We start from the raw sequence: 16,370 nt of genomic DNA on the forward strand, positions 1-16,370 counted from the left end.
AGAGAAAAATAAGCAAAAATTGATACCAATTGGAAGGGTACAGGAAAAGTGATTATCTCTCAAATATCTGTTCTTGGCAAGGTGAGGATGAAACCTCGTACTGCCTGATGGCAATGTTTCAGCATTTAGACTTGGAATATCTCACGTTATGGCTTAACCATGGGGAACTAGAGAAATGGAATTCAGATTCTTTCTTGGTGAGATGAATATGGGCACTCTGTGTCTGAATGGATGGAAGTGTTTAGGAGCCCTCGCAAAGGAATGCTTAGCACCTTGGAAGTTGGGTTAACTTGGGAGTCATTACCTGGAAACAGGACAGTTTGGTTCAGCTTGAAATCACTCATGGCCAAAGATAAACTGTTAGAGGAAGTGATCCAAGCAGGATGGCTTATGAGACCTCAGTGCAACCAAACAGCCATGGGGCCACCAGAATTGGCTTAGTTGGTCTCGAGGCGATCACATTCGAGAGTTATTCTTTGCTATCAACCCTCTTATAATGGAACTGGGCTGCAGACCAGCCTAACCACAGAATACAGGGCTGGTAGACTTGTAAAGGGGTTATGGCGCCCCCTGGGGGACACTGAAATGTTCCTCCTGTAGACCTAACTTCCTGAGGTCGAGTTGGAGTTGTGTTGAGTAATGTCTCAGACACCATTACTTCAGTAATTCTCTTCAAAGGTTTCAAAATAAATTTAAAGTATGTCAGAGTTTTATTGGGAAAAAATTCAGGGGAGGCTTAACAGGAATATATATAATGTTTAAGCTCTCGCAAGAAGAGAGAAGGAATCCTTTTATTTCTTGTAGAAGGGTGTCACGTGATTGGATAATTTCTAATTTTTGTTTTGTTAATGAAGATGGTAGGATAAGATGACAACTTCATTTTCATAGTTCTGCAGGCAAAATGTCTCTACAAGATGGGTGTGAGCCTTTTGTGTCTTGCTTGCTCAGGGTGTAAAATGAGCGATTCTGAACCCACGCCAGTACCACCCTTCCAGTGAGCATTTGGAAGTGTGTGGGAGCATTTTTGATTGTCACAGTGACTGGGGGGCGTGCTACTTCCATTTGCTGAGGTGGGGGAGGGAGAGAAAATGTCTAGCACGAGGGAGAGTTGTACCATTTAAAATGCCAATACAGCCCGTTTAGAAATACTTTTTTTTCCCCTCAGGCGATCTGGAGACGTTTATATGCAGTTCTTATTCAGAAGGTTTAACAACACAAACAAAATATGTCAAGCAAGTGAAAGTTAGCAGACTTAAGGAGCTTACTGAGACAGAAGGGGTTGAGTCAAGTCTGTTTTTGGACATTTCAAGTATACGATCACTTTGCTCAAAGCAGAAAGGGGGCAGCGCTCGGCACTGACCTTAAATGGGATATGGAGGTGGGGAAATTTGTTTTCCAGGCTCCCCAGCATTTCTCTCTTCATTCTCCTCCAAACTTTCACTGATCCTGCTCTCCTTCTCCCATGCTTCTTGGGATAAGGAAGCAGCTGATAAATTCATTAAGTTGCTAGAGTTTTGATATCCCAGCAGGCTATCAAGAAAGGAAGAATCTCAAATGCTGGAATTTCAGACGTAGGGGAGGAAGGTAGGTGTTTTTGGCTGTGAGATCTTTCTAGAACTTCTTAAATTACTCCTCGGCAAATAACTTATTTTTCTGTGAGGCTGACTTTAGATGTGGAAACTAAAGTATTAGAATTTGCTGTAACCATGGCAAAGAGAGTGAAGGAGGGACTGAATACCTTTGTCAGTTTATTGGCATATGATTGAGTTGAACATGACTCTTTTGAAGTATAAACTTTAGAATGTGCCATATACTTTGTAAATTTTAAAGTACTATGCAATTTGATGTATTTTTATTATACTAAATCTTTCTTGTATTTCTCATAGCACTTATCTCAGAAACTTACACAAAATAGCCATTCAGTAAATGTGCCCCAGATGAAACAAATGATTAGGCATAAGGTGTTGCAGTGGAGATCACAGAATAATGTCTCCTGTTGCCATATTTGTTGATGGGTTGACATGCTTCAACTTGGATGGAATTGCCCACTGAGAAGGAAATCTTGCCACAGTATTCTTTTTGTTTCCATTAGCCATTTCCTGGGAGGGAAGTCTCGCTTTTCCTTTGTGAATAGGATTGATGATAGCTTTCTACGAGGCTTCTAAATGACATGGAGTTATTCTGTATCTATTTAGTATATGAAGGAAGGGTTGGGGGAGCACCAGTAGCGTCATTATTATCCAGTGCCCGAGCCAACTAGTGACCGTGAGAATCTAATTACAAGACCCTGGGATTGTTGGACCCAAGATTCTAGGATCAGAATGTTAGGGATATCCTGATCACCTTCTTCCTTGATTGGGAGAGAATAAACAATGACAAGGTCTTCAATATCTACTTCCACTTATTGAGCAACTCTTGTGCTAGCCTCTATGCTACGCATCAGGGACATGAGGTTGAGTATGACACAGTCACTGCCTCAATGGTGCTCACAGTCTAGGAAGGCTGTTGGCCAGGGGGTCTGAACCTTGGTTGCAGATTACAGTCATCTGGAGAACTTAAAAAAAATCCCCATACTCAAGTTGCACCCCCAGTTCAATAAAATCAGAATTTCTGTGGATGGAACCTGGACTTCACATCTTTTAAAGCTCCTTAGGTGATTCCAAAGTGCAGCTGAGGTTGAGAAACATTAGGGAAGGTAGAAAGAGACAAATCTGTAAAGGGAAATTTTAGAATATCACGTGGAAAGTGTTATGTAGAGGCAGAAACAAAGCAGGGCGGGAGAAGCACGGAGGAGGAGAAACTAACCCTTACACCCAAGAGAGGCTCTCTATGCCATCAGCAGAATTAGAAGAGCACTAACAAATGGCGAACTCTGCAAGCAAGAATGAGGGTGGTATGCAAATCATTTTCTGATGGAACAAAGTTCCCTTTGCATATTAATCTTTATTGGTGATTTTGGGGGGGGGGGTGAAAATGAGTTGATAATTTGTGCAGTGCACTTCCCACTCCTTTCTTCTTCTTGCCCTCCTGCTCTTTCTTTATTACAACCTCCGGCACATACATGGTACACTGAATGCTAAGCATGGGTTAGTGGTTGCTAATATAGTAAAATAAAAAGGGTAAATGAAAGCTTACTGTTTCTCTCTGCTTGTGAGAAAGCATATTAATACAGTATGTGGTGTCGTCATGTGGCTAAGACTAAACCTGAAAATAATAATTAAAAAGACCTATTTAATGTATTAACTTGCTAGCTCTAAATACATTAACTATGATCCTTGTAACACCTAAGAAAAGTGTTATCTCTGGTTAGTGAATGAGGAAACTGAGACCCAGAGAGGATAAGTAACTTGCTAAAGCCATATTCCTATTTGGTGGCAGATGTGTCATGTCAGTCTGACTTGAAAGTCCTGCTTCCCATTTTGCATTTGAGCTTGTTGTATCTGCCAAATGACTTAGTTGAGGTGAGAATGTTCATGTATTTGTGGTATACATCTCAATATCACACTGTGACAATGGAGTGGGTAATTAATTTAGTGTTTTTACCAACACCACTACCACCACGGTCATCACTGAGTGTATGGATCTGTTGGATGAACTCTTGAATAAATCTCAATGGAAGGGGGAGATATCTTGTAAGGAGAAGTGATTTGAGGTTTCACTGGGCCATGAGATTATAAAAATAATGAATTTCAAAGTATCTCACTGAATTTTTAGTGAAAAAAACCCCACAGGACAGAATTTAATTGTGCATTGTAGAGGAACAAACTTCCAGAAAGTGAAAAAATTTGGCTACAAAGTAACTGTACTAACCTCCTAGGAGAGACTCATTGCCTGTAGAGATCATTGCCACAAGATCATTAAAGTGATCTGAGCTTATGAAAAATAAAAACAGAAAAACAACCTAAACTCTAAAAAGCAAACAAACCAACAAAACAACAGAAGCCAAGTGCTATGGACCGAGTGTTTGTGTCCCCCTCCTACAGATTCATATGTTGAAACCTAACCCCCAAGACCATGGTCTTAGGAGGTGGGGCCTTTGGGAGGTGACTGGGTCATGAGGATGGAGCCCTTATGAATGGGATTTGTGCCCTTATGAAATAGATCCCTGAGAGCTCCCTCACCCCTTGTGCCACGTGAAGACACAGTGAGAGGACGCCTGTGTATGAACCAGGAAGCGGACCCTCACCAGACACAGAATCTGCCAGTGCCTTGATCTTGGACTTCTCAGCCTCCAGAACTGTGAGAGAGAAATTTCTGTTGTTTTTGAGTCGCCCCGTCTATGGTAATCTGTTATAGCAGCCCAAACAGACTAACATACCTAGAGATTACCCCATTTTCCCTTCTCTCTTGAAGAAAACTAGTGAATCTAGTTTTTAAAGCTATGTTTTAAATCCTTGTAGTGGAGTAATATTTAGATAGTAACCCCTGTGTTATTCATCCATGGGAATTCACACTTACCTCTCTCTTTCTTGCACCATTCAGGCAGCAGTGAAACCTTTCTGTACAGATTTCTCACAAGGTAGGATGGTTAAAGCAGGAAAAGAGAAAGACATGACACCTCACAGCTTTTGAGTTTCTAAATAGATTCAGAGAAAAGACTGAGCTTCACCAGCATAGTTTTTACCACAAGCAGAGCTAAAATTTATGCTACAAACCAGTAATTCTCAAGCTTCTTCTAGCATCAGCATTCCCTGGTGGGGGGGGGGGTTTAAAACCTACTAGTACCTGGACTTTATCTGGCAAAGACAGTTAATTGATTTTTGGTGGGTGTTTACACACATACACACACACACACACACACACACACACATATATATTTAAACTGCTCAGATAACGCTAATGTGCAACCAGGGCAAGGAATCAATGTCTTAAAACACTTATTCCCAAACTTTGTTGCATGTTAGAATCACCTGGAGAGCTTTTAAAATCCCCAATGCCAAGGTTGCACCCACACCAATGAAATTAGAATGTGTGGAGGTGGGAGTTAGGTGCTTTAAACAGTAGATTTGGGAAGAATTCCTGATGAGAGCTCTACTGCATTATACTTAGAAGTTTCCACAGGTTGGCAAGTGGGAGGAGAGATAAAAAGGAGAGAGCAGCTTAGACATTGGTGCGTCCTTGAGAAGGGGCTCTGTGACCCCTGCATCCCTGATCCCCATCAAGTTGTGAAGTGGGTATGGGCAGTGCTGGTAAATGTTTAACAGATGGCTATCCAAGAAAAAAAAGCCCTGATGTGTATGTAGTGTTTGCTATTTTCTGTGGTATGAATACTCCCACCATGCATGGCCAATTTCAAGTTACCAACACTACATCATTGATTGTGGAGCTGGAAAGGGATATCTAATTGGCTCTAGTAAGTCCATATGAGCTGGCTCCAGCATGCCGCTGGGTATGAGCATGATAAATCCCTCACACAAGTTTGAGAATCTGAGGGCAGAAAGTCTTGTGCTTTATTTCTAGTCTTGAACCAGGAAAGAGATGAAAGAGCTTAAGGTTCCCCATAATGTGTCATCTAGAGTGGAAATGGGGGCACATCAAGGAGGGTTTAGGTAGCAAGGGCATGAGACCACCTCCCATGTCTCTTGTCACTTCCTAGTGGTATAAGAGAAGATCCAGATTCTCCTGTACCCCTGAGAGCATTATGGAAGTGGTGAACATGGGCTGGAAGAGCTCAAGTGGCCTTGAGGTTAGGATGAGAAAGCCGTGGAGAGTTTTGAATGGTTGGCTACTGATGGGCACACAGAAATGAGTTACAGATTACAAACGTGGAGGGTGCCAGTGAGGACAAAAGCCAGTAACAATTGGGAATCAGATACCTTCTCTTGAAGCCATGATACTACTAACTTCTATGAGCCGTAATCAGAGAAGTGACAGAAAGGCCTGAGGAAATGGAAAAGGTGGCAGCTGATGATCATTGCAGTAATTAAAGGTTATTACAGGGGATACAGCCAGAATCCCTCTCTTTATTTCTTGGCAGACGCCAAAAAGGAAAACAAAACCTGATTTTAGGCTCATCTTGTTAGAGCTATTGAAATGATGTAGTAGGATATTCTTCTCCTTTCTTGCTTCTGGAAGAAATAACTGGCAATATTTTGCAAATTTACTCGGACAAACAGCAGCATGCTTCTAGTTCATTGTGGCAATCTAAAGGTTGATGTGAGAAGGGCAAGATGGAACACCCTATAAACGTGCACGTGCAAACATATCACTTAGAATAAGAGTGCATGGGAGGCTTTTTGCTCTCTCTCTGGGATGTGCATTGCTGAATCTTTCCTCTGCCATTTGTAGATGCCCAGTGGATAGTACTCACTGAGTTCCTGGGGGTGTTTAAACTAGGGCTGGCCTTGTGCACTGTGAGTCTCACATACTGTCAGTGTTAGGAGCAATTAGGAGAGGCTGAACAGCAGAAAGAACACCAGAGTGAGGAGCAACAGATCTAAATTCTCATCCTGGCTCCATCTCAGCTGTGTGATCATGAGCAAATCTGTTTTTGTAAATAAAATTTTATTGGCACACAGCCATGCCCGTTCATTTACTTATTATCTATTGCTGTTTTCACGCTCTAACGGCAGAGTTGAGTAGTTGCAGCCAAGATGCTCTGGCCTGTAAAGCTGAAGATATTTACCATCTGGCCTTGTACAGAAAAGTTTGCTGACCCCTGGTCCAAATTAATGGAATTATAGTCTACTCACTTATTTAGGCCTCAAACAGGAGTCACCCCTGATTCCTCTCTTTCTCTCATACTTCCATCCCAATTCTACAGTAATTCTTTCAGTTTTCTCTTAAAAAAAATATTGTGATATCTTCTCATCACCACCACTGATCCAAGTCAAAATTATCTCTTTTTCCACCATCATCTCTAGCCTGGACCACGATCCCTGCTTTCACTCCTGTCCTGTTTACAATCTGTTCTCAACATAGCAGGTGGAGTGATCCTTTAAAAATGCCAGTCAGATGATGTCGTCCCCTTGTCCAAGATCCACAATGGTTTCCCATTGCATTTAGAATGCAATTGAGAATTCGCATAACGGCTTCTGAGGCCCTACATTTTTCCGCCTGCCCCCAGCCCATCCCCACCATGTGATTGACCTCACCTCCTTCCACTCTTCCCTTCCTTCTCTATGCTCAGCCACACTGACCTTCCTGCTGCTTAACTCACCAAGCATGTTCTTGCTTCAGAGCCTTTGCACTTGCCGTTCCCTGTAACTGGAATATACTTGCTCTGGATATCCATGAGCTAACTCCCTTGCTGCCTTCAGGCATCTGCTTGAATGGCATCCTAGAGGACTTCTTTGACTGCTTTATCTACAATAGCACTCCATCCCTATCCCTAACCCTGCCTTTTCTTCAGAGCAGTTATCTATTTGGTCATTGTCCACTTCTCTCATTAGAATGCAACTCTAGATACTGTATCCCAAGCACAGTGTTCAATAAATATTTGTCGAATGAATCTGTTGAGTGAATGGGCCTCAGTTTCCTCATGTGTAAAATCAATGAGAGGGCCATCTGGCCAGAGCATCTGTTACTGAACTGGTTGCCAGGATTGTTTCCACTGATCTAAGTGGGCATCCCTTTCTTCCTTATGTCAGTCCCTCCCAAAGCCTGTGGGTGGAATGCAGTCTTCCTTTTCTTTGATCAAGAGTATCTGAGACCCGATGCTTGCTTGCTGGAACTTCAAAACAAGCTCTCTTTTCACAAGGGGTCACCCAAGTAATGCCTTTTCTGCCTACTTCTTATAAGTATTATGGAAATTAAATAGAATAATAATTTGAACCCCTAATGTTCTATGTAAGTGGAAAGAAAGAAAATGTAACACGATGAGGACTGGCTCTAGAATCACACATGATCCCCGTTTCCTCTTGCCTTGCCCCACCCCCCAGGACTGATTTAACAGGCTAAGTGAGACACAAAACAGAAGTTTAACACAAAACAGAGCAGCCTCAGGAATTGAGGTCAATAAAATATTTGTTAAAATGGTGGGAAAAAAATCAATTAAAGAAAAGAAAACCCAAATATTTCTAGCTTCAAGTTGTGACTAATCCCCCTACCCTACTGGGCTCTAGGACTGGAAAAGAAAACCTTCCCTCCCCTAAAAAACTCCACTTTAATCATTTTAGGATTCTTATAAAATAAGTTACTGGTTATTTAGACACAAGTAGTAGTAATCCAAAAGCCTAGAATTCTCATCAGCCATTGAGACTACTGGAACACTAAATTCACATCTAAGTTCTTAATCACTCAAAGAGAACTTTGACCTGTTCCTTAGCAGTCTCATTTCCCAGATGAACCTCGTGGTAATGATGAGGGCTTGTCTCCAGGCTTTGCAGGAGAGCCAAAGCGGCAACTGAGTCAAAATTTGGTGTATTTTCAACCGAGCTCTCTGGCTTTCGGTGAGCGCAGGCAGCTAATCATTTAACTCAGGCATTTTTCACCCAGGCAACAGTAATGTACGTTTTATTTTTTTATTTTTTTAAAGATTTTATTTTTTCCTTTTTCTCCCCAAAGCCCCCCAGTACATAGTTGTATATTCTTCGTTGTGGGTCCTTCTAGCTGTGGCATGTGGGACGCCGCCTCAGCGTGGCTCGATGAGCAGTGCCATGTCCGCGCCCAGGATTCGAACCAACGAAACACTGGGCCGCCTGCAGCGGAGCGCGCGAACTTAACCACTCGGCCACAGGGCCAGCCCCAGTAATGTACGTTTTAGATCATATTTTTTGGCTTTAAATCTGTCCTAATGAGAAGAAAAGACTGAGTATTTTGAGTATCTAATGGGACAGAGCTGACTGAAAGCTATTTTCAGTTCTCTTGTGAGGTGAGCTGTATTCAGAAACAATGAAGAGACATCAGTGAGAATTAAAATGCCACTTCTTTGATAGATACGGTAACTAAAAAGACCAAGAGTTGTGGCCTTCTGAGTGTCCCTGGGTCCCTAGTTTTTCAGAGCCTTGGCTTTTGCTGCCTTCTGGCTAGGAAATGATACAAATCCGTATGAGGAATGATCATGGGACAGGCACCAGTGAAAAATCGTGGTCAAATGTGATCCTGTTTTCATCTTGACCTTCATAGCATGGTGATGAAGTGCATGGGCTGTGGAATCAGACACGTGCATTAAATCTTGCTCTGCCACTTACTAACTTTATAAATTTACACGAGGTATTTGATTTCCCTAAGTTTCAGTTTTCTAATCCGTAGAATGGGGGATAATTAAAGTTATCTAATTTATAAAATTATTTTAGGATTAAATTAGATAATGGCATGCAAAGTACTTAGTCCAGTGATGTGCACATGATAAACACTTGATGAATGTGAATCATAATAATATTTTCCTTTTGAATTTAGGATGGGAGGATTGCCCAGTGTATTCGTTTCCTAGGACTATTGTAACAAAGCACCGTAAGCTCAGTGGCTTAAAACAACAGAACTTCATTCTTGCACAATTCTGGGGGTTGGAGGTCTGAAATCAAGGTGTGGGCAAGACTCTGAAGGCTCTAAAGGAGGACCCTTTCTTGCCCCTTCCTAGCTTCTGGGGGTTGCTGAGCTTGTAGACATATCACTCCAATATCTATCCCCATCTTTACATGGTGTTCTCCCTGTGTGTCTGTGTCCAAATTTCCCTTTTCATAAGGACACCAGTCATAATGGATTTAGGACTCACCCTGCTCCAGTTCATCTTAACTTGATTACGTTTGCAAAGACCCTATTTCCAAAAAAGGTTGCATTCTGAGGTTCTAGGTGGACAGGAACTTTGTGGGGGACACTATTTAAACCAGTACACCCAGCTTGGGAAAGTACAAAGTCCTGGAAAACATTGAGAGGGCACTTGCAGAGCTCACTCTGGACTCAGCAGAACTTGAGAAGGGAAGGGATGTGTCAGAAATGAGTCATAGAGGGCACTGTCTCTCCTCCTCCCCCCAAGAGAATTGTGCATGTTCAGTGGGTGACTGCTTCACCCTATGCTGAGTACAATACATTCTGACCAGACTCCTCCTGCTCAACTCCAGAGTTGTCAATTGGGAACGGCTAGGAGCAGTTTTAAGGCAGTTATAAACTAGAGGCTGAGTTTTGTGGGCTCATGGGTTGGGTCTCAATCCATTTTGGGATAGAATGGGGGCACATAAGTGCACCGGAAGCAGGAGGCAGAAGCAATTGACATCCCTGTCACAACATTGGTCAATGGTTTCCCATGTAACAAGATACAAGCACCACAACCATGCTTCTCAAACTGCAGTGTGCAGAGGAATCTCCAGGGGATCTTGGTGAAATGTAGACTGATTCTGTAGGTCTGGGGTGGTGATGAAAACCCTGCATTTCTAACGGGCTCCCAGATGATTCCAATGTTGCTAGGCCATAGACCACACTTAGTTCTAGGCTTGGCTTGTGCTGCACACCATTCTAAATAAGCTACTGAGTATGCATCTTTAAAAATTATCTCGGGCAAAACAACATTGTCACACTTACAATTATGCTCAATACGATTTAACATCCAGTCAATATTCAAATTTCCCTGTTTCTAAAATGTCCTTTAATGAATCAGAATCCACTCTAAGACCACCCATTGCATGTGGTTATTTCCTTTAAGTCTCTTTTATTCCCAAACAGTCTCTTTTTCACGACCTTGACTTAGTGATGGGCAAGTCACCCATAAAAATATTTCACTTTCTGGATTTGTGTGGCTGCTTCCTTGTGGTGTCACTTTGCTGTATATAGCTGTATTTCCTGTAAACTGGAAGTTGGCTCTAAAAGCTTGATGGGTACACATTAAATATTTGCTGGTAGAATTCATCACAGATGATGGGTACATTATACTGCATCGCATCGGGTGACACATGATAACTGCTTAATCTACCATTGATGATACAAAGACTTAGCCCCGGATTATGGTGATGACAGCTTGATCCCTCTGCCATGCACTTCAGTTCTACTCTTCAAGACTAGAAGTTGAAGATGGCTTGGTTTTTCTTCGGCACCATGTAAATGCCTCGTTCCTCATCAACCATTCCCATAAGTTTTTTTTCCTAACACCAATTGATAATCCTTGCCCGAATCAATAATTTCTTTGGGGGCTGCAAAAAGATTATTGTATAATTCTAACGTTCCTTTTACATGTATTAACTGGCATTGTTCTAGAAGGAAGAGCTGTCTTTTATCAATTGGGTCTATTTGGCTACCTTTCCAGGATAAAGACTTTTTTCCTTTAATCACCAACTTTCAAGGCAAGAAGTTGGTTTAAGAGCCTCCTCAAATGGTGCCAAATGTTTTTTTTCTGGCTTTCTCTCTTTTGATATATGGATGTCCATAGATTCAATACATTTCAAATAACTACATTGTTCTTTTTGATGCTCATTTGTTACAACTTTGGCCAGTAGGAGGGGCACTTTCAAGCTGGCTCCTGTGTTCTTTTGACATGACTCAATTAATCTTCAAAAGCTCCCTTTCTTTCTTGCCTACAAGGTGTCTCAGACTATAATTTCACCTTTTCTGCCCCAAGCCTGGAATCGGCCATTTCTCCAAGGAGCCCTGGTTCTTTTGGGTGAGAAGTGGGTATTGGAGGGAAAAAAAGTGCTTCAAGATTATGTATTATGATTGGGGTGACATCACTCCTAGGGCATTTTAATGCATTTTAATTATATATGTGTGTACATTTTTTTTTTACAAATGAATTCATATTGATATATCCAATTAACTTAAACATCACTGTTTTTACTTAATTTCTTTGATTTTATAATTCTCTTACTTTGAAAATCTTAACATATTTTCTTACGATATTAAAAATAGTTTGAGTAAGAATACCACTATTATGTATAACAATAACATGACTGAATGATTTAAATTTTCTTTATGACTCTTTATGACCTCAGATAAAATTTCTCCCTTAGACTTAGGTCCTTAAGATTAAGAACTGAGTCTTGCTTAGGTATTAGAAACTCAGTAAATGCTATTTGAATGAATAGTTTGTTGAGTAAATAAACAGTTCCAATTCCTAAATATTCCATACAACAGAACAAAACTGTTGGGGACATAGGTAAGTTATCAAGTGGATTTTTAAAGTCAAGTTTATTTGGTAAGCAATCCGGAGCTATTTGAAGTCCATAAGTCTGTCTTTGTAAAATTTTCATTTCCCATTTCAAATATATTGATGTAATTTAAGAAGATGTAGTTAATGTATAATAACTTATACAGAGTCCTGAATTTGGACTGAATCCTCCTTAAGAAGATTGTGGATTAAAACTGTTTTCTTCCTCTTTTCTGTTCCCATTAAAAGGCATGAGGAAAAGAACAAGGAATCATGGGAGATTGTGAAAGACTAGAGCAGGGTTTGCCCCATGAAAGCATGAGGCATTGTGAATGATGCCCAGCCTGCATATGCTTCAGTTATCCACTTTTAACTTCATAAATGAGTTCTTATCTTAATCCTTCTCTCAAAAGAAGCTCAAGCATTTAATCATTGGCCTTTTGTAGAAATATTAGCTTTCCTGCGATAAGAAGGAAGGAGACATAGCCCTAAGGAAAAAGGATCTCCAGGAGTCCTTCTGAGATTATTAGGGGGTCAGAGATTTTTCTTCCTATTCTATAAGGGGTCAATAATCTAGAAATTGTTTTTTATTTTACTCTGCTCTGAGTCAGGAAAGGCTCTCATAGTCATATCACTCGTTTCATTTAGCAATAAGGTTTAAGAAAGGAAAGCCAGTTTAAACATGTAATTTAACTCTCTGTTCCTGACAATAACCAATGGGTGGAATTTATTCATCACACATCAATACTTCTAACTCATAACAGGAAGCTTACCAAAGACAGTCATTTGAGAATTAAAGAGTCTATACATGATGACAGAACAAGTGGCTTGAAGCGTTTTTTGTCAATTTGTCATTGACCGAATGGTTCTTTTTAAAATCTTCTACTCGGCAGGAGAAAATAGGGAGATGTGAAAAAGAAATTCTTCGTGGAGTCAATATAGAAGCTCTTTCACATTGGGATGTTATCAGCGGATTTACTGGGCTTGAGACATCCATCCTTCTCTCGAAATTCCAACTCTCTTTGCTTCCTTTATAAGCATAACCTCGGGTCAGGAGCTGTGCGGCTAATTGGAGAATAAGAATTCATTTTATGTATCCCGGCACAAATGTCAGAGCCTGACCAGGATAAAAATACCCCGTGCATTTTTTTTTTTAACAATGTCTTTATTGTGTCTCAGGGTTGTTGCTCTTTAAGTACATTGCTTGCCAAAGGCAGGAACTCTGCCTATTTCTCATGCTTTCAGAGTCCTTAGCATGATGGTAGGTAATGTAGCTGATTTTCAGGGGCTCAAAGGTTCAAAAGTGAGAAGCATCTCTCAAAATGGAAAGGCAGAGAGAGAAAGTGCTACCTTCTTTCCTCCAGACGATTGTCCACTCAAGGTGGGATTCCTTGTCTCTAGAAGTCTTTCTCGAGAAACTCCTACAGTGAGATCTGGAGATAGCCTACTGAGAAGAATCCGGCCCTTCACTCTGTGTATTGTGACCATATCTTCTGAACTAAAAGTCAGCACTGGATCTGGCAAGATGATAAAATATTTGAAATTGGGACTACTCTAGAAATCATCCACATGTGGCTGCCATACTTTGATGTCTTCAGAAAATCCACACTTGACTTGTGTTTGATGTCATCTGGATATCACATTCTTTGAGTCTCCCAAAAGGAAGTTGGGTTTTTGATTTGAGGGTTAACCACCATCATACAGAATTTGCAATAAGTGGAATATGTACATCTGTAGTGCCCTTAGTTTTAGGGCTTTTTTTTTTGGTATATTTGTCTTATATTTTCAGTTATATCTTAAACTTGTTGAGGGCAGGTCATTTAGGACCTGCCATAGAACCTAGAATGGTAGACTTATTGTTTGCTGATTTAATACATGTATTCCGCAGAGCCTACCCTACATCCTCAAATCCTCAGTGACCGAAATTGCTAGCCAGAACTGTGTTTTAGGTGATCATTCTCTTCTGATGTAACTTCACTATGACATAAATGCAAGCAGCTTATAGAGCTCATCATGTAAGGTGACTATTAAGTGCAGGCTGAAATGTTACCCTCTTTATAGGAAAGAGGCTCTGTACAGAAAATTAGGCCTTTGGGGCAGGTGGTCTTTGAATCAATGTCCTCGTCATCCCCAGTGCATGTATTGCTCTCATAATAATGCGTAGATGGAAGAAACAGGCTAGAGCTGTTAGTCATTCATTTCGTGCTTTAGGCACTTTAGAAATAGCAACAAATTGGGCCCTGTTAGTGCACAATTTTTCTAATAGGTGTTTGAAAATGTCAGATACAAGATGGAAGGCAAGGCGTGGTACACCTGCCTGCATTTATGCTCGACACCATTCATTGCTTTCTTTCTTTACAAGAAACTGAACAAGGAACCAAGACAGTGGCATCATGTACCTTTGTGCTGATGCTTTAAGCCTGGATGGGAGAGGAGATGAAAGAGAGATGGGAGTCAAATGTATGAAAAACCCAAGTGTCTGTGAGGCAAGAAAACAAGGTTTAGCATGTATAACAAGAATTCATTTGAGCATGAATGGCAACTGAATGTTTCTATTAAACCTTCACTGAAAGAGACGTGACTTAGGTTTACTTTGCCTTCTATTCCTTGTGTCTTGGAATATGCAGAGAATTTGCTGGTCTACTTTCAGGTTAATAGGAATTCGTCATTGCCCAACTGCGGATAGCTGCAGCTTTGAGAGAGTGAGCTGATAAGGACAAGAAAGGGGGTACAGAGGGAGCTTGGTGATTTCATTGGATCTGTTCAGATTCTGTTCTACAGTGAAAAAGCAAAGTGAAAATTAATAGATTTTCTGGCTATTACATTGAAAAGAAAAAAATTCATGCCTTTTAAACTTTGAGGAGGCATGAAAATACTCATCTTATCTGCCATTAGCTTTTGAAATAAGAAGTACTGTCCCTTCACGGAGGTGGCAATTTTGTTTTGCTTTGCCCTGAGCCGGGTGACGTTTCCATGGAGAACAGTGATTGATCTTTGTGTGATCTTGAGAAAGCAGCATGGGTTTTATTTGCCCCATAAAAACTACCAAATGTGGAAAACGTACTTAGCATATGTGGATAAGCATGCAGTCTCGCAGTGCCTTGGTTTTTGAGTCAGAGCAAGTGTATTTTTTTTTTAAGTGAGGAAGGTTGGCCCTGACAACAGGCTGCATGGATCTATTGTCAGTCTTCCTCTTTTTTTTTGCTTAAGGAAGATTGTCACTGAGCTAACATCTGTGCCAATCTTCCTCTATTTTGTAAGTGGGATGCTGCCATAGCATGGCTTGATGAGCAGTATGCAGGTCTGTGCCCGGGATCCGAAACCCACGAACCCCAGGCTGCCAAAGCAGAGTGCACAAACTTAACCACTACACCACCTGGCTGGCCCCAGAGCAACTATATTTAGTTTGCAGCTTCCTGTGGTGATCAACAGATTCATTTGTGAAGTCAAGAAACTCAACCAGACCCCCAGCCACATCACACATGTGTTAGAAAAACCTCTAGTGAGTAAAAGTTATTTCAAGAAAAGGCGGTGTGTAAATTACGTAACGGAAAATTTCAAGTATTATTAGAACATTTAGAACAGGGTTTTTCAATCCTGGTGCTATTGACCTTTGGGGTCTGGTGATTTTTTGTTGTGGGGGCATCTTGTTCATTGTAGGATGTTTAGAAGCATCCCAGCCTCCACTCACTAGATGCCAGTAGCATCCCCTCCCTGAGTTGTAACAACCCAAAATGTCTCCAGACACTGCCAAGTGTCCTGTCAAGGGCATAACTGTCTCCAGTTGAGAACCACTGATTTAGAATTAGAAGTGGAAGAAACATATGCTCCCAAAGGCAGAAGACTCACCTGAGAGACAAAGTTCAAAAGCCTAGTTTAATTGATGATGATTATTTGTCTTTGTCAAAACCAGCCTCTTGTCAAAGGGTAAGTAAGTAGATGGATAATTTTCTTGCAAGGGCTGGGAATTGACAACAGGCTGCATGGATCATTCGGCAAAGCCAGGGCAGCATTTGGTTAGGCAGGTGATCTCGACGCTACCTCTGAAGGAGAGCAAACTCACCTCTCCTCTACACTCAAGGTGAAGAGCAATGCTCACTGTGGGAGTACTTAGGCGAACAAATTCTCTTCTCTCAGTTTGCTCATCTCCTACTCATTTTATTCAGCTCGCTCTTCTTCCCAGCCTCTATTTCTTGAAGAACTCAAATTGAGGGCTGTGTAATTGGCTTTAAAAAGTGTCATCTCACCTGCTCAGCTTCTGGAATCAGTGCTGTTATGATTCCGAGTGTCAGAGTTGTTCCTTGGGCAAAATCGTAATGTCAGAAAACTCCATGGCTTCCCAGACTCTATTTTCTTC

General features: G+C 41.1%; 1 long non-coding RNA gene across 7 annotated transcripts in view; it reads left to right on the forward strand.

The window, feature by feature from the left end:
- The window catches only part of LOC123282656 (uncharacterized), a 137,511-nt gene that overhangs the window by 9,627 nt on the left and 111,514 nt on the right, over nucleotides 1-16,370 (forward strand). For 4 of the 7 annotated variants that reach the window (XR_011499708.1, XR_011499710.1, XR_011499707.1 and 1 more), the window contains exon 2: nucleotides 4,102-4,239. The exons of 2 other annotated variants lie outside the window; for them this stretch is intronic. This is a non-coding gene — a long non-coding RNA (uncharacterized lncRNA). Of the gene's footprint in view, nucleotides 1-1,355; nucleotides 1,585-4,101; nucleotides 4,240-16,370 lie in introns of those variants that run through there. One more of the 7 variants, XR_011499711.1, reaches the window with a different exon arrangement.

The sequence above is a fragment of the Equus asinus genome, chromosome X, assembly GCF_041296235.1.
Source record: "Equus asinus isolate D_3611 breed Donkey chromosome X, EquAss-T2T_v2, whole genome shotgun sequence".
Classification (NCBI taxonomy): Eukaryota; Metazoa; Chordata; class Mammalia; order Perissodactyla; family Equidae; genus Equus; species Equus asinus.